Below are 26,251 nucleotides of genomic sequence, written 5' to 3'. Positions count from 1 at the left end.
AACTAACCTAAGGACATCACACACGTCCATGCCCAAGGCAGGATTCGAACCTGCGACCATAGCGGTGGCGCCATTCCAGACTGAGGCGCCTAAAACCGCTCGGTCACTGCGGCCGGCGATTGCATCCACAAAGACTCTTTCCCCATCTGGAATAAATCCGTGCAGTACGTACTGGGAGTGCACAATGTGTGGTGTCACCGCTAGACACCACACTTGCTAGTTGGTAGCCTAATCGGCCGTGGTCCGTTAGTATACGTCGGAGCCGCATGTCGCCACTATCAGTGATTGCGGTTCAAAAAATGGCTCGAATGGCTCTGAGCACTATGGGACTTAACATCTGTGGTCATCAGTCCCCTAGAATGTAGAACTACTTAAACCTAACTAACCTAAGGACATCACGCACATCCATGCCCGAGGCAGGATTGGAACCTGCGACCGTAGCAGTCGCGCGTTTCCGGACTGAGCGCCTAGAACCGCTAGACCACCGCCGCCGGCAGTATTTGCGGACCGAGCGCCGCCACACGACAGGTCTCGTCTTTAGAGACTCCCTAGCACTCGCCCCAATTGTACAGCCGACTTTGCCAGCGATGGTTCACTGTTTACATACGCTCTCAATTGCAGAGACGACAGTTTAGCATAGCCTTCAGCTACGTCATTTGCTACGACCTAGCAAGGCGCCATATTCTTCAAGAATGTATTCTGAACAGATAATATTGTGAATTATATACCGTCAAGAGCGACGTTCATCATTAATGGATTAAAGTTAAGTATCAAACTAATTACGTCCGTTTTCTTAGTTCTAATTCCTTGTCATGTTCCAGACCACACGTCAGTATAGTCCTTCCTCCTTACGCCAGCCTGCGTGAGCTATAACGCGTGAATTTCGGCTTCCACTAGTAACACGGTGTCGGCTATTCTGCTAACACAAGACATTGGCTTTCTTCTCCTCCTTGGCAGCCATTTCCCTAAGGGTCATCACAACGCACCTAACATTGGAGCTCCCAACTACTAAAAATCTCACCCTCTGTGATTGCTCGAATCTTGCAGACTGAGAGGTTCCCTCTGAAAAAGGACAAGCGACTGCATCTGGAGCCGATCGATGTGGCCGAGCGGTTCTAGGCGCTTCAGTCAGAAACCGCGCTGCTACTACGGTCGCAGGTCCGATTCCTGCCTCGGGCATGGATTTGTGTGATGTCCTTAGGTTAGTTAGGTTTAAGTAGTTCTAAGTCTAGGGGACTGATGACCTCAGATGTTAAGTCCCATAGTGCCTAGAGCCATTTGACAACACCTGGCCCGTGCGACTGCTACGGTCGCAGGTTCGAATCCTGCCTCGGGCATGGGTGTGTGTGATGTCCTTAGGTTAGTTAGGTTTAAGTAGTTCTAAGTTCTAGGGGACTAATGACCACAGCAGTTGAGTCCCATAGTGCTCAGAGCCATTTGAACCATTTTTTGAACAACACCTGGCTGAGGGGCAGTGTCAGCCATAGACAGCACCTGGACTCTGTCTGTGAGACTAACCGTTAAGGCCTTACGTGCAGTGTCCGGGGAAGTCTTTCACAGCCTGCCACGACCGTAGGCGATCTCCCAGTCGGCTACAGATGAGCGGTCAAAATCAATGCGAGCAGTAACTGGGCTCGCTGTCGGTGAGGATCGGTCGGCTGACTCGTGGCTCGTTCTGGACGTCCATTGGGTCCCCACACCTGGCGCACAACAGTGATGCCCATCCACTGCAGCATTAAGCTGTGTAAAGCGAGCCAACGCAGCCTGGAGGTGACAGCAAGTGTAACGAACGCGGTTCGCATCCGAGACAACAATCACAGTCCCTATCCGTACTAAAGGCCATAGAACACTACGCGACACGGACAAACAAAGCACTATCGCCACTCTGCTGTAGACACTGACGAAAACGCAAGAACTGTGTCTAATAAAATACATTAACACGCAGAGATTCAAAAACTAAACTCCCAAAGCACACTGGTGAGGCTAAATTTTTCGCTTTTAAAGTACACAGGTGAAACTGAATAGTGCGCTCCTGCTTAGGAACTTGTGAAATGTCACAAAATCGGATTCCTTTCCGGCACAAACAAAAACTCGAGAACTGTGTCTATTAAATATTAAAGTAACACGCAGAAATTCAAAAACTGAACTACGAAGGCACACAGACGGAACTACACTCCTGGAAATTGAAATAAGAACACCGTGAATTCATTGTCCCAGGAAGGGGAAACTTTATTGACACATTCCTGGGGTCAGATACATCACATGATCACACTGACAGAACCACAGGCACATAGACACAGGCAACAGAGCATGCACAATGTCGGCACTAGTACAGTGTATATCCACCTTTCGCAGCAATGCAGGCTGCTATTCTCCCATGGAGACGATCGTAGAGATGCTGGATGTAGTCCTGTGGAACGGCTTGCCATGCCATTTCCACCTGGCGCCTCAGTTGAACCAGCGTTCGTGCTGGACGTGCAGACCGCGTGAGACGACGCTTCATCCAGTCACAAACATGCTCAATGGGGGGACAGATCCGGAGATCTTGCTGGCTAGGGTAGTTGACTTACACCTTCTAGACCACGTTGGGTGGCACGGGATACATGCGGACGTGCATTGTCCTGTTGGAACAGCAAGTTCCCTTGCCGGTCTAGGAATGGTAGAACGATGGGTTCGATGACGGTTTGGATGAACCGTGCACTATTCAGTGTCCCCTCGACGATCACCCGACGTGTACGGCCAGTGTAGGAGATCGCTCCCCACACCATGATGCCGGGTGTTGGCCCTGTGTGCCTCGGTCGTATGCAGTCCTGATTGTGGCGCTCACCTGCACGGCGCCAAACACGCATACGACCATCATTGGCACCAAGGCAGAAGCGACTCTCATCGCTGAAGACGACACGTCTCCATTCGTCCCTCCATTCACGCCTGTCGCGACACCACTGGAGGCGGGCTGCACGATGTTGGGGCGTGAGCGGAAGACGGCCTAACGGTGTGCGGGACCGTAGCCCAGCTTCATGGAGACGGTTGCGAATGGTCCTCGCCGATACCCCAGGAGCAACAGTGTCCCTAATTTGCTGGGAAGTGGCGGTGCGGTCCCCTACGGCACTGCGTAGGATCCTACGGTCTTGGCGTGCATCCGTGCGTCGCTGCGGTCCGGTCCCAGGTCGACGGGCACGTGCACCTTCCGCCGACCACTGGCGACAACATCGATGTACTGTGGAGACCTCACGCCCCACGTGTTGAGCAATTCGGCGGTACGTCCACCCGGCCTCCCGCATGCCCACTATACGCCCTCGCTAAAAGTCCGTCAACTTCACATACGGTTCACGTCCACGCTGTCGCGGCATGCTACCAGTGTTAAAGACTGCGATGGAGCTCCGTATGCCACGGCAAACTGGCTGACACTGACGGCGGCGGTGCACAAATGCTGCGCAGCTAGCGCCATTCGACGGCCAATACCGCGGTCCCTGGTGTGCCCGCTGTGCCGTGCGTGTGATCATTGCTTGTACAGGCCTCTCGCAGTGTCCGGAGCAAGTATGGTGGGTCTGACACACCGGTGTCAATGTGTTCTTTTTTCCATTTCCAGGAGTGTATACAATTCGCTCCTGGACAGAAACTCGTAAAATGTAACAAAAACTGTTACTTCCCTGTTGTTGCTCTGTCTTGGTTGGCGGCTGCTGCCTGACGTAGTTTCGTGTTGTATGGTTCAAACCGTCGCCGTGAGATGAGCGTTGTTGATAAGTGGCTTGCAGTAAAGTCATCGAAGTGGGACGGGCGTTGTTTCGCCGAAGTCAGTACAGCGACGCGGTGTTCCGTCACTGGCTGCGTCGCCCAACTGTTCTTCTCCATCAGGCTGAACGATCGCAACATTTACACCGCAGCATCAGTTCTCTACAGTACATATCTCATCTTACCATACACATAGAAAAATAGTGTTAACACACCTGATTTTTGCTCTACAATAGTTTCAAAAAATGGTGCAAATGGCTCTAAGCACCATGGAACTTCACATCTGAGGTCATCAGTCCCCTAGACTTAGAACTACTTAAACCTAACTAACCTAAGGACATCACACACATCCATGACCGAGGCAGGATTCGAACCTGCGACCGTAGCAGCCACGTGGTTCCGGATTGAAGCCCCTAGAACAGCTCGACCACAGCGGCCGCCCTGCAATAGTTTAAAGCAGCTGTTTTTGAGGTGTCTGTTTTTATTTATTCGACCCATATTAGTTACTAGGCATTTTTACTTTGATTTACGAACGTTAGCAAGCATATTAAAAGTCAATGTCTTGTCGTCTTTATTTTTAATCCGAATTTCTTAGTTGTGGCGAGAAGTAACCTTTTTTATTTATTAGTGTTTATACACCCAATAATCACTAACACAAACATTTTTATAGTGTCCTTGTATGGTTAGTTTTAACCACAGTCTCCCCTTACTTCATAGCTGTACTGTTCATTTGCGTACATTTTGAAAGTGACAACTGCCGAACTCCGCAGTCCGGCGTTGTCATTCGCGTGCACGATGTTGTCATCTCCTAGGCGAGTGACGTTGTAATCAGGAGTCCATTCGCTGCAATATTTGCCATGAATTTGCTTAAAACTTCACTGTCGGTGACCACCACAGAAAGTAAGGAACCACTTCGTTATATTTTTTCGCTTTACTGCGGCACTGCAAGCTTATCATTTGTAATTATCATTCACATGATCGTCCGCAATTGTCCTATGTGTGCTAACACAAGTGCTTCACCCTATGATCGTTCAAACTGAAACACATCTCTCCTACATTCTTCTACAACTCGCGCTCTGTCGATTTTAGTGCTATTGAGTTCTGTGTAATTTATAGTAATTTATGTCCCTACGAATCGGTAAGTTTGAATTTTATTTATAACAATTTTAAATTTTTCGAGAAAACTCTACATTTCTTAGTTTAACACTTTTATTTACATTGATAGTTTACCAACTGTGCAGCCATTCCATGACTTCATGGTGTAGCCGAGGACCTGCAACATATAGATTTTGTCTTCGCATTTTCTTTTCTTTTTGTTTTTAAATTGTGTCTTAAATACGTACATCTACACCTTCGTGTCTATTTATATCATACACAACCTTATTAGGAAATCCTTGTTCGTTTCCAAACACACCAAGTGGTTTAATTACTGCGGAACCAACGAACCTAAACAAGCACCAAACAGAGCACATGCGGCAGTTATTGCGTGAGCACAAACGTGTTTCACCTACAAGTCAAGTAGTATTTAGATAAGAATGAGAGTCGAAAAATAGCAATTTCATTAATAACTTGCTGGGACATTGTTCTTTTCTTACTTAATCGCATAGTTTATATATAATTCTTGGCCTATTTACAACTTTCAGAGCTTCTTTACTTATCATGTTACTCATAATTTCTTCTTCCAATATGTCGTTCTTAATACGCTGTAGCCTTGACAGTATTTTGTTGGATTCACTTGTATTAGTCTCTGCTTAAACAGTTCATTGATTTTTTAATTTACATCCGTTAATTAGTGCCTTGATGTCACGTTTAGTGACTGTACATCATTATGCTTATACTTTAACAAAGTCCCATTCCTCTTGCAGGTAACTGATAATATCAGTGAACCACATGTTCCTTTCTCACATCCCATGAAATTATTCCTTGCCCACAGCAAGGCCCCGGGAGCAGACAACATTCCATTGGAACTACTGACGAACTTGGGAGAGTCAGTCCTGACAAAACTCTACCATCTGGTGAGCAAGATATATGAGACAGGCGAAATATCCTCAGACTTCAAGAAGAATATAATAATTCCAATCCCAAAGAAAGCAGGTGTTGACAGATGTGAAAATTACCGAACTATCAGTTTAATAAGTCACAGCTGCAAAATACTAACGCGAATTCTTTACAGACGAATGGAAAAACTGGTAGAAGCCGACCTCGGCGAAGATCAGCTTAGATTCCGCAGAAATGTTGGAACACGTGAGGCAATACTGACCCTACGACTTATCTTACAAAATAGATTAAGGAAAGGCAAACCTACATTTCTAGCATTTGTAGACTTAGAGAAAGCTTTTGAAAATGTTGACTGGAATACTCTCTTTCAAACTCTGAAGGTGGCATGGGTAAAATACAGGGAGCGAAAGGCTATTTACAATTTGTACAGAAACCAGATGGCAGTTATAAGAGTCGAGGGGCATGAACGGGAAGCAGCGGTTGGGAAGGGAGTGAGACAGGGTAGTAGCCTGTCCCCGATGTTATTCAATCTGTGTATTGAGCAAGCAGTAAAGGAAACAAAAGAAAAATTCGGAGTGGGTATTAAAGTTCAGGGAGAAGAAATAAAAACTTTGAGGTTCGCCGATGACATTGTAATTCTGTCAAAGACAGCAAAGGACTTGGAAGAGCAGTTGAACGGAATGGACAGTGTCTTGAAAGGAGGATATAAGATGAACATCAACAAAAGCAAAACGAGGATAATGGAATGTAGTCAGATTAAGTCAGGTGATGCTGAGCGAATTAGATTAGGAAATGAGACGCTTAAAGTAGTATAGGAGTCTTCCTATTTGGGAAGCAAAATAACTGATGATGGTCGAAGTAGAGAGGATACAAAATGTAGACTGGCAATGGCAAGGAAAGCGTTTCTGAAGAAGAGAAATTTGTTAACATCGAGTAAAGACTTAAGTGTCAGGAAGTCATTTCTGAAAGTATTTGTATGGAGTGTAGCCATGTATGGAAGTGAAACATGGACGATAAAGAAGAGAATAGAAGCTTTTGAAATGTGGTGCTACAGAACAGTGCTGAAGATTAGATGGGTAAATCACATAACTAATGAGGAGGTATTGAATAGAATTGGGCAGAAGAGGAGTTTGTGGCACAACTTGACAAGAAGAAGGGACCGGTTGGTAGGACATGTTATGAGGCATCAATGGATCGCAAATGTAGCATTGGAGGGCAGCGTGGAGGTTAAAAATCGTAGAGGGAGACCAAGAGATGAATACACTAAGCAGATTCAGAAGGATGTAGGTTGCAGTAAGTACTGGGAGATGAAGAAGCTTGCACAGGATAGAGTATCATGGACAGCTCTATCAAACAAGTCTCAGGACTGAAGACAACAACAACAACAACAACATAGCGCGTGATCTCTTGCACACTTACATACTAAAGCTCATTTTATATCATAGTGCACAGGAAAAATATTTAGAAGATGCAATAACTATAGTATTCAGCCACGTATTTACAAAATAATCAAATTTCTGTGCTTCCTTTGAATATTACCCTTTAGTATCGTACCCCTTGTACTGTAAATCACAGCATCTGAAAAAATGTCTGTTCATTACTCGTGGTACCTTGTACCTACTCGTACTTTACTTATCAATAAAACTTGAAGTTATGCGCGAAGGTACTGCCCATCTGAATGTGTTCAAATGTGTGTGAATTCCCAAGGGAAAAATCTGCTGAGGTCATCGGTGCCCAGCCGGCCGCGGTGGTCTCGTGGTTCCAGGCTGGCAGTCCGGAACCGTGCGACTGCTACGGTCGCAGGTTCGAATCCTGCCTCGGGCATGGATGTGTATGATGTCTAGGGGACTGATGACCACAGCAGTTGAGTCCCATAGTGCTCAGAGCCATTTGAACCATCATCGGTGCCCACCTGACTTGTCTACTTTAGCTTACAGTAAAACTTACAACTACATATAAGTCAACATATTAAACAACATAAGACAAATAGAACTCTTATCACTACTGTACACGTCTTTTCAAATCTTGATGTGGGTATAGTCCTTTAATTTTGTCTCCTTCTCGTCCTCCAGTCCACATCCTCCTAACCTCTTCCCTCACACATTAGTGGTTCGTCCGCGGGCTTGGTAAAGTAAACCAGCAGTAGATATTGCGTTGTAATCCTTAACAATCCCCAGTTTGGCAGAAAGGACATTGGCGTACTTGATCAAAAAACCGGTTAATTTGGTCTGTTGCGTTGCACTAGCATTGCGATTGTCTCACTTTGTTATGAACGCGACTCGTGTTAGATCCAACATACGCCACTTGTGCCTTACTTCACAGCGGCCGGAGTGGCCGTGCGGTTCTAGGCGCTGCAGTCTGGAACTGAGCGACCGCTACGGTCGCAGGGTCGAATCGTGCCTCGGGCATGGATGTGTGTGATGTCCTTAGGTTAGTTAGGTTTAATTAGTTCTAAGTTCTAGGCGATTGATGACCTCAGAAGTTAAGTCGCATAGTGCTCAGAGCCATTTGAACCATTTTGAACCTTACTTCACATCATCAAAATCGTGAGACTGAGCGTCGCCAATATACACAAATTTCCTGAAATTGTCGGTGTTCAGAATGCTTTCTTCTAGCAGGATGGCAGAAAATTTCGATCTCACACCTGCTTGTTCGAATCAACTATTGTTACGTGGAGTGACCGGTTCCTTTGGTTCTCTGTACCGTCTATCGTACAGATGTGCGTTACGGTACTCATTACCGGCACGCGAGCTTAACGGTGACGGCTAATGCGCGATACCTTTGATCGCGGCTAATTCTTGCCGCAGGGGACGGCTGTGCGCTTAGCTCTTCGCGTCATTGTGATGTTTCATGTTTCAGTCCTTCCTTGAGTTGTTTTAATTTATTGTTTACGTCATCCTCCGATGGACTGCATTCACGCACGACTTCTTAGCCTACGGTCTGCGCAGCTGCGTCTAATTTATTACTGAGTGATTCATTTATGTTTGCTTCCTGGATTCGCGGCCAAGACGACAGGTCATTTTCGAGTTCTTGGCGCTGCCCGCCAAAGCGTTATTTAATTTTTTTCACGTCTTAATGTCGGAAACGGTCTGAGAATAGTTGCACAGACATTTCTATTGCGGACTGTTCAACCTTTAACTCACCAACATCGTCGGACAATTGCAAGCAAACCTTCGTATACTTTTTCAACTCATTTATTTCGGAACGTATTCCTGTAAGGTTCTCGTTAATCTGATCTGCCTGTTCTTTTGCCACCCGATCCATTATTACATTTAGTTTCTCTGACTGTTCTCTGGATACGTGATCTAATGTTAATTTAATATGATCAGACTGTTCTTTAGATACGTGATCAGTTCTCTATCATACGTACATCCAAACTTCCCTAATTGCTCTAAATTATTTTGTATCATATTTTCTAATCTCCGATTTAACGTTATGGTTCAAATGGTTCTGAGCACTATGGGACTCAACTGCTGTGGTCATTAGTCCCCTAGAACTTAGAATTACTTAAATCTAACTAACCTAAGGACATCACACACATCCATGCCCGAGGCAGGATTCGAACCTGCGACCGTAGCAGTCGCACGGTTCCGGACTACGCGCCTAGAACCGCGAGACCACCGCGGCCGGCTTAACGTTATGAATGGATCTGTCACTGAAGATGGCTGTTGAACTGTTTCAGGTGGCGACGGATATATTTGTATCTCAGTCTCAATGGCAGCTGCGTCTTTAATTTTGAGATTAGAACCCGTCGTGTCGCCACTTTCTACATTTTCTTGTATCGATATTTCCTCTTCGTGTCCTATTTCATACGTTCTATCAATTTTCGTCATACCAAAATATAATACATGTATATTCAAAAATTCAATGTCAATAACCTTACTAAAATTTGCGTGCGTATGAGTGACGTCGTTACCGATAGTGAAATTTCTCACAAAACTTTCCAACAGATGTGCACAACATTTCAAGACAAAGCAAAGTCGCTCAGACATTTCAGCCACGCGCGCTGCAAAAGCGACCATCATAGTGCCATGGAGCTTGAGCATACAGTAATTACTACAATTAAAAATATGTTATATCGCAAATTCAAAAATTCCTAATGGTTTATGATACGCCTACAGTAACATCTGAACATTCGTAACATTAAAAGACAATCGGCTATTTGAGGATACTCTCACCTGGCATTTTTGCTGTTTATCGCCAAGGCTTCAATATTTTGCTTTAGTCTTGTATGTTTTCCTCTCTGCCTTCCAGTGCACTAAAACTGTTGATAAGAGAAGAGATTGAAAAACAGTGGTTTATCAGCCCTTAACCTGGGTTTCGATATTTCTAAAAATATCTTCATCAGAAGGAGTGGGCCTTGTTGGTACTTTGTTGGTACATGATGGTGCATTAGATTAGCTGAAGCCGAACGGCTCGTGTCATATATACAACTGACAAAAACAAGAATTATCCCAAACTATGGTTTTAGATAGCAGCCAGATTACATTTAGCGTCCTTCAGAATGAACGCTCACTGGTAAATGTCCACAGGTAGAGGCTCTTGCCAACATAAAATTATAACAGGTGTCACAGCACAAAAAATTTGCATACGTTAAGTGTACATCATGCCAGAGATAGAGGCCAACTGTCCTTTCAACCTCTTCAGATTTATACAGTTGCTGATTCGCAGATACGTTTAAGATTTTGAAGCTGTTGTTACTTTCGACTTCCTTTCATTTTTCCTTTGGTCCTGAGCTTCGTCTTTATGTTTTCTGCGTCAGGTGTCGTATTCAGGAGATTACATGTAATTTGCAAATCACGTACATACAACTGGTCCAGTCGCGTGTCGCCAGATGTAATGTATCCTTCTTTACTGGCAGAATACAATTTGAAAAAATATTCATCTGTAACCAAAATGTTTAAAATCCAGTCAAGAATTGGTTTGCCTCGGGAAAGACACATCACAAGTGCAATGGTACGAGGCAGTTGCTAGTTTAACATACACCACAAAAATTATTATCATTGGGTTAACTTTCGTCCACTTTAGTACCTTACTTCTGCCATCGCTATTTTGATGTCCTCCCGATATATGACGTCCTCGTGGCTATTGTGTGCTGTTTGAAATAATTAACCGAGAAAATATATTATAATGACTTCCGTGCACAAAGTGGACAAATTTATGAAATCAGACTGTAGAAAAATAATGCAAAGGTTCGACTTCGTGTGTATGTATTCGTAAAACGACCCAACGAAATGAGCTAACGGCCGTTTTGCTTCCAAACAATGTGTACACAATCCTGTTACACAGATCTGAAATGCTAAAACTCATAAACCGGATTAAAATGCATGCTTCCAAACGATTCTACGAATGACGGCAGACACATTTGTAAGAAACTGCATTATTATTCATTAATAATTACAAATTAAACAGAGCAGTTAAACGATTCGCTATTTGGTAACGCAACACAAAAAGATGTGAAGATCGAAAGAAGAACGCCACGCTTCTGTACTTTTGTTTAAAAAACAAACGATAAAACATTGAGTTGTAATCTTCTCTGGTTTTTCTATAAACAATCTGTGAATTAAATACTCCTGAGATGGGCATTAAATTTATCGTAGACATTTACAAGAAAAAAGTAAACATTTACATTCTCCTCATAAGATATCCTTCACCTTCCCTACTTCGCAGGCTACCTCAATAAATTTATGATTTGTATAATTACAGTGGGTACCTACGAGAGCGGATTTGCAGGGCTTTCATCGAGTCCCTTTTCCTACGAAATGGTGAAGTATCGGCATCTACATCGGTACACCGCAGTTCACCTTACGGCGCGTGACGCTTGGTACCCTACACCACTACTCATTTTCTTTCCTGTTCAACTCGGGAAACAGAACGAGGGAAAACCGACTGTACATGTGCCTCCGTATGAGCCCTAGTTTCTCGAATCGTATCTACGTGGTCCTTACGCGCAATGTATGCTGCAGGCAACAGAATCGTTCTGCAGTCAGCTTCAAACGCCGATTCTCTAAATTTTCTCAATAGTGTTCCTCGAAAATAACTGCGTCTCCTGTGCAAGTATTCCCATTTCCGAGCTGGTACGAGTCCCAAACACTAAAGCAGTACTCAAGAGCAGGTCGCACTAGCGTTTATATGCAATCTCCCATACAGTTGACCCCCCCCCCACCCCAAAAAAATCTCACAGTAAACCGAAGTCGGCCATTCACCTTCCCTACCACAAGCCTAACATGCTCGTTCCAGATCGTATCGCTTTGTAACGTTACGCCCAGATCTGTAAACGACGTGATTGTGTCAATAGGGACATTACGGGTTTGTTTTTCTCACTCATCCGCACTGACTTACGGTTTTCTAAATTCGGGACTAGCTGCCATTCATCACACTAACTAGAAATTTTGTCTAAGCCATCTTGTATCCTGCTACAGTCACTCATCTTCGACACGTTACCGTACACCACAGCATCATCAGCAAACAACCGCAGATTGCTGCCCACCCTGTCAACCAAATCATTTATTTATACAGAGAACAAGAACGCTCCTCTCATACTTCCACTGGGCAACCCTGACGATATCCTTGTTTCTGATAAACACTCACCGTGGAGGACAACATACTGGGTTCTATAACTTAAGAAGTCTTCGAGCCATTCGCGTATCTGCGAACTTATGACATATGCTCGTACCTCCTTTAACAGCCTGCAATGGGGCACCGTATCAAACGCCTTCCGGAAATCTAGAAATATGGAATCTGCGTGTTGCCCTTCATCTATTTTTCGCAGTGTATCATGTAAGAAAAGGGTAGACTGAGTTTCTCACGAGGGGTTCTTTCTAAAACCACGCTCATTCACGGCCATAAGCTTCTCTGTTTCAAGAAAATTTGTTATATACGAACTGAGACAAAGTTCAAGAATTCTGCAGCAAACCGAAGTTAGGGATGGTGGTCTGCAATTTTCCGGATCCGTTGTTTTACACTTCTTATATACAGGAGTCACCTGCGCTTTTTTCCACTCCCTTGGGACTTCGTGCTGTGCGAGAGATTCACGATAAATGCAAGCTATGTAGGGACCAGTATCGTAGAATACTCTTTGTAAAACCTCACTGCGATTCTATCCGGACTTGTTGACTTTTTTTTTTAATCTTTTAGTTGTTTCTCTACGCCAGGGATGCTTCTTACTATGTGGTCCATACGGGAGCCTGTCCAACGATCAAGTGACGGTATGTCTGCATGATTCTCCTTCTTGAGCGATTTCATGGACGTGAAATTTAAAACTTCGGCTTTCGTTTCGCTATCTTCAACTCCCAACAAGGGACTGAATGAAAGCCTTAGACCCGCTTAGCGATTTTACATGGGAGCACAATTTTCTTGGGTTCTCAGCCAGATCTGATAAGGTCTTACGGTGGTAGTCGTTGTATGCTTCCCGCATAGATCTTTTTACAGACGCAATATTCTCTATGAACCTTTGCTTGTTGTCATTTGTGCATTCTCTTTTGAATCGAGAGTGCAGCAGCCCCTGCTCCTCAGCCTCTTCTGAACTCCGTTATTAAATGATGGTGGGTCTTTTCCGTTCTTAATCCACCTACTAGGCACATGACTCTCTAGACCACGATTTACATTGTGTTTAAACTTTGCCCATAATTCCTCTACATCCATCTTACAGGAACTAAGTGATGTCAGTTCGCTGTCTAAGTAAGGTGCTAACAGTTGCTTATCCTCACTGTCTAACAGAAACACTTACTTAATCTTCCTGACTGCTGTATTAACTTTCGTAACCATAGTTGCTATAATGACGTTATGATCGCTAATCTTCGTTTCTATACTGACATTGTCGATAAGGTCCAGCCTTTTTGTAGCTGTAAGGTCTAAGACATTCCTTAAAAGGCACGTAAGCAGAACGTTAACCTGACAAGACCGTATTAATTGTTTGTTATTGTAACCGCTGTTTATTAGAGGACAAAGCCCCACTGAAGTACATTCGAAGGTGGAAGCGAGGACTAGGGTACTGTGGATATGATTTGAGGAGCTGGAGTGGTTCAAAAATGGTTCAAATGACTCTGAGCACTATGGGACTTAACTTCTAAGGCCATCAGTCCCCTAGAACTTAGAACTACTTAAACCTAACTAACCTAAGGACATCACACACACCCATGCCCGAGGAAGGATTCGAACCTGCGACCGTAGCAGCGGCGCGGTTCCAGACTGAAGCGCCTAGAACCGCTCGGCCACTACGGCCGGTAGGCTTCTGGTCCTTGTCACGCAGTGTACCGCAGCCGGCAGAAGGAGTGGTCACGAGGTGACGGCGATCAGAAGTCAGGGATTAGCTTAGTCTGTGACGGGCGGCTAGGTACAAAGAATGCGCTGAACTGTCTGCTCTTGACCGCGACAGCGAGTGAGCGGCGTCAGAAGCGGACGCGAGTATTTTGAGAGAGGATTCATTATGACGGGTGTTTGGGCTGGACGATTACACGATTATTCCCCCAATGTAAAATGATCGGTTGACTGCTTGGTGACAGTCTCTCCGAGATCCAAGCGTTCGGTATGGCCAGCGTGTGTATACTGGGGATGTGCGACTGGCCGATACGTGTGCGGGTTCTTCTGCCAGGCGCCTGCGAGACGAAGCGATGTCCCTGCCGATGGCAGAAGGAGCGATCGCTGCTCATGGCAGTCGGTGTTCGCGAGTATGTGGGGTGGGTTGGATATTTTCACCAGATATGCTTAGTGGAAATGTTGCAGTGGAGGAGGGTGCTTGTGTTCTCAAACATCAGTACATACAGGACCTCCGATATATTTATCGCTGCGGTATACAGTATATGTGGCGGAAAATTAATTACTTGATTTGCATAATGTTTGCGTGTGACACTCAGACATTGAACATACGTTTTTATAACGAGGAAGGATCGTCGTTAGATGCTGGTGTTTTAAGTTATCTACTTGATACCTGTACATTGTTGAATATTAATTTGATAGGGTAGTGGACTATTTCCCTCTATTTTTGATATCAAAATTGAGTCAGCTCCCCCCTTGTCCCCGGAATTAGCCAATAGGAACACAGTGTTGTGAGGAGGGATGAATACCTCTGTCTACGTGTTTGGAGACGTTGGTCCATACGCACAAATAGGAAGTAGCCTCCTGAGAGAGACAGAGCCAGGAAGCGAGACTGGAATTTCCCGATCAACAGAATGCCTCCACTTGATGCTTTGTTTGTGGTAGCGAGATCAAAGGAGGCTGATTTCCGGTCCGTGGTCGGTGGTATTCAGTATCGTCATCTGTAATTAGGACATTGGGCAGTTTATGACCGCGTGACGGCGGCCGGACAATACACACACGCTGGAGACCCCCAAACAGTGGCCACTACACCGCACTTCATTCTACTACTCAGTGCTCACAATTATTACGTCATGGGAAGCGGGGGTGCGGGGCTGCAGACGTGAGCTCTACTCAACTAGGGCTGTCCTCTCTACTGCAAACCGATTAAATGAAGGAAATGCATCAATATATTATGGACACTGATTTGAATCTCATGTTGTAAACTCCTTCATCTTCAGCACAGACAAAGTCTTGTTCACACCAATTTTTTTGGAGAGGAGTGGGGGAGTGCGGGGGGGGGGGGGGGGTATAGGGCAACGGGGTTGGGTGGGGGGGGGAGAGGGGGGATGTCCTGTGGTGGTGGCGTTGGACACCAGCAGAGTCAATCCCTGCATGTCAACGTGAGCGCACAAACGGAAATTTTCCAACGAGACAACTCTCCAGTCTGCACCAATGTAATTACGTAATTAGGACATTTAATTGCTAGATGTGAGCTTTTAACGCAAGTAAAGACATCCAACCCCTGAAAATTGAATTGTAGCTGCGTGGTCTAGGGCGCCTTGCCACGATTCGCGCGGCTCTCTCCGTCGGAGGTTCGAGTCCTCCCTCGGGCAGGGGTGTGTGTGTTGTCCTTAGCGTTGAGCTAGTTTAAGTTAGATTAAGAAGTGTGTAAGCCTAGCGACCGATGACCTCAGCAGTTTGGTCCCATAGGAACTCACCACCACCAAAATTGAATTTTATAAATAAACAGTATATCCTCAGAATTGTAATTGACACTTACTTCAATTTTGTGTCATGAGATCATTCCTCTCCAGTTAAGACTGTATCTTTTTCCCACCAGTTTCCAGATGAAGGAGGGGAGGTTGAGTGATGGACGGGAGGGGAGGACTGGGGGGATTTCCCATAGGGACAGGGGTTAATTAATTAATTAGTCAACTCAATTGGTATAAAAAGTGTGCTTGTGTCAACGAGGAGCATGGGGATTGGAGAGAGGTTGGGGATTTTAGAGAGATGTAGGAGAGGAGGAGGGGAGGGGAGTGTGGGGGTTTCACATCCTCATGATGTCATAAATCAATTTACAGAACAATAGGGATATGGGGAGGGGGTCATAAGTCAATCAGGTTTGTCCCTGAATGTATGGTTGTCCCTGAATGTATGCAACCCACAATGTGGGGTGACTCGGTCATTACCCTACTACTCACATTCACTGCAAGGTGTGTGACAGATTGCATTTTTCTACTGGTAAACGCTATCATTCCAAGAAAAAATAAACGCTATCATGCCAAGGAAAAACATGTCTTTAGGTGTAGATGTGGTCTTCAAGGGTAGATGGTTAGTTGTATTGTTCCATTGTGCCTTCCAGAATGATACGATCAGCCAGGGAATACCAATAAACATTCATCAGACCATAACACTCCCTGCTCCATCATGGACGCTTCGGATGATTGTTGCAGGGTGCGTGCTTTTAAACGTTTCACGCTGTACACACCAACAGTCATTTGTCTGATGGAGCATAAAACGTGATTCATCTGCAAAGGTAATCAGTCGACACTCACTGGATATCCAGTTGCCGAATTGGCGTTGATTCCGGTATTCGCCGCCGATGAGCAGCAGTTAGCATGGGTGCATGAATCTGATGCCAGCTTTGAATCCCCAACTGCAGCAACGATCGATGAAATTTGAGGGGATGCTGTTGGCAGCCCCTTGGTTCATCTGAGGAGTCATTTCCTCAACAGTTGCGCATCTGTTCGTCCGTAAACATCTCCTTAGCCATCATTCACCCCTGTTATCTATGATCTGTGGTGCGTCACAATTGCCTCAGTGCCAGTTTTGGACATTACCATTTTGTCATACACGATATACTTTAACTGTGGTGACGTGCAAACAGTTTACATACTTTCGTTTCTGCATACAACAATGACTGCAGTCTTTCCCGCATGCCCCCAACAGGCTTTATATACCCTTCAGTGCTGGTACTGCCACCTGCCGTTTGTGAATGTTTATTGCACACTGATGCTGAACGTCGGTACTGGTCACATTAACGTGCCTGGACTGTTGACACTGCAGCATATATTATGAGAACACGCTATCACTGGAAATAATGGAAATGGAAATGAGCGTTTGGCGTCATTCGCCGGGAGGCCCCTTGCGGGGCACGCCCCGCCTTGGTGCAGGTCTTACTACATTCGACGCCACATTGGGCGACCTGCGCGCCGGATGGGGATGAAATGATGATGAACACAACACCCAGTCCTTGAGCGGAGAAAATATCCGACGCAGCCGGGAATCGAACGCGGGCCCGTAGAACGGCAGTCCGTCGCGCTGACCACTTTTTTTTCATTTTTTGTTCGATATAGTTCGTTGCGTTTGGCACGCAGCTCTCTGACCGAACACGCTGAGCTACCGTGCCGGCTTCATTCAGCTATCGGGGCGGACACTGGAAATACTTATAAGTCACGTTTTTGATCCACCCTAATCAAGTTCTTTGGCCTTGTAACCACAAGCGAGGTAATTTTTCCTGGCCTTTCCAAAATTGACGGTACTGAACAGTATCCAACACACAATTTCGAAAGAAAATATCTGTGTTCTTTAGGGCTAGTTAGCTTCTATAAATGTTTTATTAAAATGGAAACATTATTGTTACCGTGTTTATGCAAACTGAAAGGGAGGAAGACGCCTTGAGAGTGGAACGCTGAAGCAGAACATGAATTCCAGTCACTAAAATATACACTCCTGGAAATTGAAATACGAACACCGTGAATTAATTGTCCCAGGAAGGGGAAACTTTATTGACACATTCCTGGGGTCAGATACATCACATGATCACACCGACAGAACCACAGGCACATAGACACAGGCAACAGAGCATGCACAATGTCGGCACTAGTACAGTGTATATCCACCTTTCGCAGCAATGCAGGCTGCTATTCTCCCATGGAGACGATCGTAGAGATGCTGGATGTAGTCCTGTGGAACGGCTTGCCATGCCATTTCCACCTGGCGCCTCAGTTGGACAAGCCTTCGTGCTGGACGTGCAGACCGCGTGAGACGACGCTTCATCCAGTCCCAAACATGCTCAATGGGGGACAGATCCGGAGATCTTGCTGGCCAGGGTAGTTGACTTACACCTTCTAGAGCACGTTGGGTGGCACGGGATACATGCGGACGTGCATTGTCCTGTTGGAACAGCAAGTTCCCTTGCCGGTCTAGGAATGGTAGAACGATGGGTTCGATGACGGTTTGGATGTACCGTGCACTATTCAGTGTCCCCTCGACGATCACCAGAGGTGTACGGCCAGTGTAGGAGATCGCTCCCCACACCATGATGCCGGCTGTTGGCCCTGTGTGCCTCGGTCGTATGCAGTCCTGATTGTGGCGCTCACCTGCACGGCGCCAAACACGCATACTACCATCATTGGCACCAAGGCAGAAGCGACTCTCATCGCTGAAGACGACAAGTCTCCATTCGTCCCTCCATTCACGCCTGTCGCGACACCACTGGAGGCGGGCTGCACGATGTTGGGGCGCGAGCGGAAGACGGCCTAACGGTGTGCGGGACCGTAGCCCAGCTTCATGGAGACGGTTGCGAATGGTCCTCGCCGATACCCCAGGAGCAACAGTGTCCCTAATTTGCTGGGAAGTGGCTGTGCGGTCCCCTACGGCACTGCGTAGGATCCTACGGTCTTGGCGTGCATCCGTGCGTCGCTGCGGTCCGGTCCCAGGTCGACGGGCACGTGCACCTTCCGCCGACCACTGGCGACAACATCGATGTACTGTGGAGACCTCACGCCCCACGTGTTGAGCAATAGGCGGTACGTCCACCCGGCCTCCCGCATGCCCACTATACGCCCTCGCTCAAAGTCCGTCAACTGCACATACGGTTCACGTCCACGCTGTCGCGGCATGGTACCAGTGTTAATGACTGCGATGGAGCTCCGTATGCCACGGCAAACTGGCTGACACTGACGGCGGCGGTGCACAAATGCTGCGCAGCTAGCGCCATTCGACGGCCAACACCATGGTTCCTGGTGTGTCCGCTGTGCCGTGCGTGTGATCATTGCTTGTACAGCCCTCTCGCAGTGTCCGGAGCAAGTATGGTGGGTCTGACACACCGGTGTCAATGTGTTCTTTTTTCCATTTCCAGGAGTGTAGATTCATAGCTGCACCTATACTCGTAAACCTGAACTTGTCCTGTGATTTTTGTATGATCATGGATTGTGCTAAGGCTGTATTGGAAGTAGTTGTCTTGAAGAGTTTGAAGCACACCGAGCCGTAATGAAAATGCAGTCATTTTTGGCAGTTGCGTGTGATCCAAGTGTGAAAAGAATTACACATGTTATCTTCTTTGTTTGTCAGCCTCTTTTTTCCTGCAGGTGCAGGTATAAAAGTTTTGTAGATTAATTACGGTCGTTTGCAACTGTAATGAAAGACCAGACGCGTTTTGCTTTATTCTAAGGAATCTTCAGTGGTCTGATTTTATGATGTTTCCTTCATTCTTCTTCCACGTGTATGTATTGGAATTTTGCATACATCGCTTTCACAGCACTAAATATATTCACGTATTTGTGTTGAGAAGTAGGACGACAGTCAAACTTTTCTGTACAAAAATGGTTCAAATGGCTCTGAGCACTATGGGACTTAACTTCTGAGGACATCACAGACATCCATGCCCGAGACAGGATTCGAACCTGCGACCGCAGCGGTCGCGCGGTTCCAGACTGTAGCGCCTAGAACCGCTCGGCCACTCAGGCCGGCTTTTCAGTACAGACACCAATACATTTCAGTGCAGTGAAAGCGGTGCGTGGAAAAACCCGACACATAAACATGAAGCAAGAAGAAACTGAAATAAACAACAAACAACCAGACCAATGAAGGTGCTTTGGAACATAACAGGTATGTTTGGTGTTAATAAAAGACAGTAATTAACCCATACAACTTGTGAAAACAATTACTTCTTCACTGAATTTGAATCCCCAGACATTTTCTGGAGGTTTCCGAAACTTCTGGAACTTTTTATTTGTGTAAAGGTCTAGAGTTTACAGGAAACATCATTGAGATATCTGCTTATTGTTAATATAGCACACGGGCGACTTACGCGGTATGTGTTGTATCTTAAAGAATTAAGCAAATGTCAGGAACTACCAACATTGGTTGGGATGTGTTGTTGTACTCACATTGACTGGCATAGGTGAAGGAACAGGGGGCAACTTGGAAGACAATCACTTTGGCTTATGCTACCTAAAAGGCAGAGCTGTTGGAAACTGTGTAGCTGCCTTGCTGACAAACATTTTGTTACAACCACCCGAGCTCAGAGGCTGCAATATGTCAGAACGACCGAGAGGTATGGTTTGGGATAGAGAAACGACTCACGCCGAAGCGTGCAAAAGAAACACAGGCAAGTGCCTCATTGACTTCATTACTTCGAAACTACACAGGCGCCCTTGCACTGAACTCGGCGATGGCGCCGTGCAGCGTGCGTGGGTCATCACGGATTTTGATGGGCTTTAAATATGTTGTAGAGGCATTTACCCTGAGTACCTGGCTATCTGGTTTTCTAGCGACGGGCCTTGGTTTTTGAGAAAAATGATTTTGAAGTTCATTGCGCTCTTTGTACACCCGTAACATAACATACGTTCCGAGCAAGTCGGGGTAGCGCAGCGGTAAAGGTTCACGGCGAGCGCGCTGGAGGCACCGTGTTCAAATTCTGCTGGTGTACATCTTTTTTTTCAAAATCCACCGAATTTTTCAAATTTATTTCAATGAATATCAATAAACAGCGTAAGGTGTGCGAAGGTATAAAGATATATTCAGTTATTGATTTTTTTCAGTCATCGTGATGCTGTAAACAGAACCTGGATTCATCTGAAAAAATGACGTTTAGCCATTCGTGCACCCAGGTTTGTCGTTGAGTACACCATCGCAGGCGCTCCTGTCTGTGATGTAGCGTCAAGTGTAAATGGTCTCCAAGCTGATAGTCCATTCTGCTGCAAACGTCGTCGAGCTGTTCGTGCAGATGGTTGTTATCTTATAAACATCCCCATCTGTTGACTCAGGGATCGAGACGTGGCTGCACGATCCGTTACAGCCATGCGGATAAAATGCCTGTCATCTAGACTGCTAGTGATATGAGGCCGTTGGGATCCAGCACGGCGTTCCGTATTACCCTCCTGAATCCACCGATTCCATATTCTGCTAACAGTCATTGGATCTCGACCAACGCGAGCAGCAATGTTGCGATACGATAAACCGTAATCGCGATAGGCTACAATCCGACCTTTATCAAAGTCGGAAACGTGATGGTACGCATTTCCCCTCCTTACACGGGGCATCACAATAACGTTTCACCAGGCAACGCCGGTCAACTGCTGTTTGTGTATGAGGAATCGGTTGGAAATTTTCCTCATGTCAGCACGTTGTAGGTGTCGCCACCGGCGCCAACCTTGTGTGAATCCTCTGAAAAGCTAATCATTTACATATCACAGCATCTTCTTCCTGTCGGTTAAATTTCGCGTCTGTAGCACGTCATCTTCGTGGTGTAGCAATTTTAATGGCCAGTAGTGTAATTACGAGCCGGTCGGTGTGGCCGAGCGGTTCTAGGCACTACAGTCTGGAACCGCGCGACCGCTACGGTCGCAGGTTCAGATCCTGCCTCGGGCATGGATGTTTGTGATGTCCCTAGGTTAGTTAGGTTTAAGTAGTTCTAAGTTATAGGGGACTGATGACCTCAGAAGTTAAGTCCCATAGTGCTCAGAGCTGTTTGACCCATTTTTCTGTAATTGCATCAACTTCAGAACTATGTTTGAGTCCATGTTGCTCTCGTAACTGTTAATCTGTAGTTGTCTTTGTTCCAGTGTCTTCACTTATTATCCTTGTATCACCCTTAACTGTAGTATTACTTAGTGTTATTTACTGTTAACTCTATTTGCTTTAGAATTTTCTTTCATATATGTAGTAGAAGTAGTAGTAGTAGTGACATTATTCTTTTCCTGGTTACTTTACTCGCTCATCTTCTCGGTTTAAATGACCGAGAACAAATTGCTTTCAGTGTCACTTCGGTAATTTCTAATTTAAAAGTTAGCTTTCTAGGTTAATCTTTTAGTTATTAAACCTATTTTTCTCTTCTGGTAGCATCGGCCTAGTAAATCATCTGTTTCTCTCCTCCCACCCTGAACTGTACAGCACACTAACCACTTTTCATTTTTTAATACAGAGTAAACTGTTTTTACAGTCGGAACTGTTGTCGGTCATATTTCTTCACAACGAATGTTCTCTGCTCCCCACTCTTGCTTATTCGCGCCGATCTTCTCGCTTTGTGATAAGGAAGAGTAACCGACCTTCAACTCCTCGCTTTCTGCAACCCCCTGCCTGCCTGTGCGCCACTCCCTCGTCCTTCCATCCCCCTCACATACCGCGAGGCAGTGGTTATGCCAGAGTCCAGGGCAGCCACTGTCCTTATTTGCAGCGTTATAGCAGGAATGATTCCCAACGACTGTATGCTACAACTCTCACTTGACTGAATTCGTATGCACATTTCAGTATCTTATCTTACGTGTCACACTACTGTCGGAGATGTGGCTGAAGCTGAGTATCCCTTCCAGCTGTGTAAGCCGCGATGGCTATATGCCTCTGAGACAAGACATGTATAATGGAAGAGGTGGCGGTGCGGCTGCATATATATGTGAAACCTACTCCCCACTGTCGTTCTCACGCCCAAAAACAAGGAGAAATAACCCTAGTATACGTTCATTGAAATTAAGCCTCTCGACAGAATGCGTCTTATTCGTGTAATCCAGGCAGCTATGAATCTATACTCTCAGGTCTTGAATCTTTGTATGAATATGTAATTGTAGCTAGATGTGTTAACATAAATTTTATAAGTAACATACTTTCCTGCTGAAATCATATACTGCTTCACTTAGGCCAACTCATCATACTGCACCCACTCATACCTCTATCCATATTTTCTGTGTCAGGTCTCCAGACAGTGTTACTCTCACTGATCAAATTTCTGCATCTGGCTTATCTGCTCGTGATGTAATATTCATAAGTTATTCGCTACAGTGTCGAAAGAACAAACTGCAAGTGGCCACTTTTAGAGATTTTTAACTCTTGAATATGTCTGAGCTTACAGTTGACGTCTGTGGCGCCTCATGGCAGGGAATAACGGAAGTAACTCTGATACATACTATAAAGTATCTAATTTCACTAAGAGACTCTATAATTTGTATGATAAACACAATCCGCCGGCCGCGGTGGTCTCGCAGTTCTAGGCGCGCAGTCCGGAACCGTGCGACTGCTACGGTCGCAGGTTCGAATCCTGCCTCGGGCATGGATGTGTGTGATGTCCTTAGGTTAGTTAGGTTTAAGTAGTTCTAAGTTCTAGGGGACTAATGACCACAGCAGTTGAGTCCCATAGTGCTCAGAGCCAAACACAATCCGATAAAAACTGTAAGAGTCAGGAGAAAACCTGCACCAAGGTTCACCGATCAACTCAAACGCCTCATGACGTAGCGCACAGGAAATGTAAGCCGCACCCGACCTCCGAGTAGCATCTCGTCTAGAAGTGTTTACGCAAACGATTTAGTCAGTTGGTGAGAAATGCAAAACCTAAGTACGTCCACTCATTAGTGACGACTTTCACAGGCCCTCTGTCTTGTGGAAAAGTCCACGAGGGCTAGGAATAGGCAAACCTTAATCTACAGTTGACCAAAATGAGTATTTCACTACTCCCACATCTCTACTTGACCAACGTACAAGGTCGCAAACCATCGAATCACTTGTAATATCTGCGGGCGGTACAGACGAAGTATTTTTTTCTGCGGCCGGTAAGCCTTAGCACAGTGAGGAAGTCAAATGCGCTAATTCGTTCTGGAGCTGCAGGACATGACAGTATGACAATACAAATGATCAATTTCCTCGTTGATCCATAACGTTTATTTTCAGCCACTCTCTGACCTCTAGCATCTTCGCAATGACCTGGAAAAAGGGACTCATAAAACTTCTACCCGTAAAAGAATCTTCCAAAGACACTTCTGACTATAGGCCCATTTGCATTCTACCAGCATTGTCTAAGGCTTTAGAATACATAGTTTACGATCAGCTTACCAGTTACTTAACATCAAATAACCTCCAGGATGAATACTAATATGGTTTCCTGAAAAATCGCAGTGACTGGCAAACTGATACAAGCTATGTACAAACAAGGGTCGTTTGTTATGTGCTTTTCGGACTTCAGTAAAGTTTTCGACTTTATATTGTATTTGCTAAACTCAAAACTCAAAACATTTCTTCAAGTGCTGCACAATGATTCCACTCATTTCTTACATCCCGTCAACAGTGCGTAATTGTCAGAATGAAGAGGCCACAGTCTGTAATGAACGGAGCAAATAGGTCACAATAGAAGAATATAGCATCAGGGGTCCCACAGGAATCAGTACTAGGCCCATTACTTTTCTCATTATATGATATAATATGTTGAATATTATCTCCCATAGCAAATATCATTTGTATGCTGATGACCTTCAGTTATACCTAAGCCCAGGCTCAAAACATCACGACACAGCCATCCAAAACGTAAATGCTGACTTACTTGCATTATCAAATTGGGCACAGAACACGGGCTTAAAACTTAACCCATCTAAAACGCAAGCAATCTTAGTTGCTCGCAAAAGATTTATTAGTCCTCAGTTCAGAGAATCCCTTCTACCCTTAACCCTAAACAGCACAGAAATAACTTTTTCTTCTTCTGTAAAGAATCTACGGATAATTATGGACCATAACCTAGACAGGGTTAAAACACAACTGCAGTCTGTAAGACTTTTCTCTCCCCTTCTCTACAGTGTTCTCTACTGAAATTATCTTCTTTCCTAGGAGCCATTGTTGCTTTCATTGCAGTCCTCTCCTCTTTCATGATCCCTTCTACTTCTTCTAGTACCAAACAAAGCTTCAAAACTGCTAAAATAATCAATATGGTTCGTAAAGCCTCCTTTATTTTATTATAGTTAATACCGTTACTATTATTATTATCGCAAATTATTACTTTCGTTGATAATGCAAATTATTATTATTGAGTTTGTTATGCAGTCACTAATTAATAACATTCACAATTCCTCCAGTATTCTATCATCATTATTACTGTTATTGTTATTATTATTATTGCTAATTACTACTTTTATTAATATGGCAAACTATTATTAATGTGATTACTGTGTAATATTTTTGTATGTGTTGTTCCTGGACAGATGTAAGAGAGGGGCTTAAGGCCCTAATTTGATCACGCTAAAGAAGCAATAAATAAATAATTAGACAAATTTAATTTTTGTGTTAATTTTTCTCATATTCATTACACAATTTCATAATTATGTCAAACATGAGAGTCTGTAGTAGCTTTCTTATTTATAGATGTGGTAAACATAGTTATGTCTTTAATAAGTCGTTCTTTCATTAGTTGTCTCGGATCTCTTCTTTTATCCACATCATTGACCCTTTGTTTTATATACCTGGCGACCACTGCCTTTGTTTTTATATTCACACATGTATCTTTTTGTGTAACCTAAGGGGTCGAACGCTTTTTATTTAAACATATACCTTCAGTGTTTCTTATTATCTTCGATCGAGTCTTCTGGTATGAGAGAATAGCATCTTTTAACCTGTCTGGGACAAATAAAAATGCCTTGGGGAAATTTCAGGTAACATCAGACATGCACACCAGTAAAGCAAACTAAAAATGTGCTTCAGAACGCAGAATACATTGTGATTAGAAATTTTTTGTATCATAGAACACTTCCTTAAATTTACACGATCAGGTGTTTATAACTTTAAATGTGATAACTGTGAGAGAATTTACGTAGAACGAACTACACAAATTTCAAGACAAGATTTAAAGTATATCTGAACCTGACTGGCATAAACCTGTCTTCGTTTAGCACACACTGACGAGAACAAAACCACACAGCCAGTGACATGATACAATTCCTATCAGTCATGCATATTACCGAGAAAGGCAATTTACTAAATATTTTTAAAGAAATACAAATTTTCACATACACAACAAAACATACATTACTTTAGATACACGGAGGAATCCAAAAATTAAAAAAAATCTTTGAAAATTTCTCTAGTATACAAGTACTGTAATGAAAACAAAACTTTTTGTTCTGCTAAGAAAGATAATACAAATCTGCATATATTTCGTAAAAAAGATCCTTATCCTGAATATGTATAT

The sequence above is a fragment of the Schistocerca gregaria genome, chromosome X (genome assembly GCF_023897955.1).
Source record: "Schistocerca gregaria isolate iqSchGreg1 chromosome X, iqSchGreg1.2, whole genome shotgun sequence".
NCBI lineage: Eukaryota > Metazoa > Arthropoda > Insecta > Orthoptera > Acrididae > Schistocerca > Schistocerca gregaria.
The sequence above is the reverse complement of the archived record's forward strand: the minus strand, read 5'-3'. Positions refer to the sequence as shown.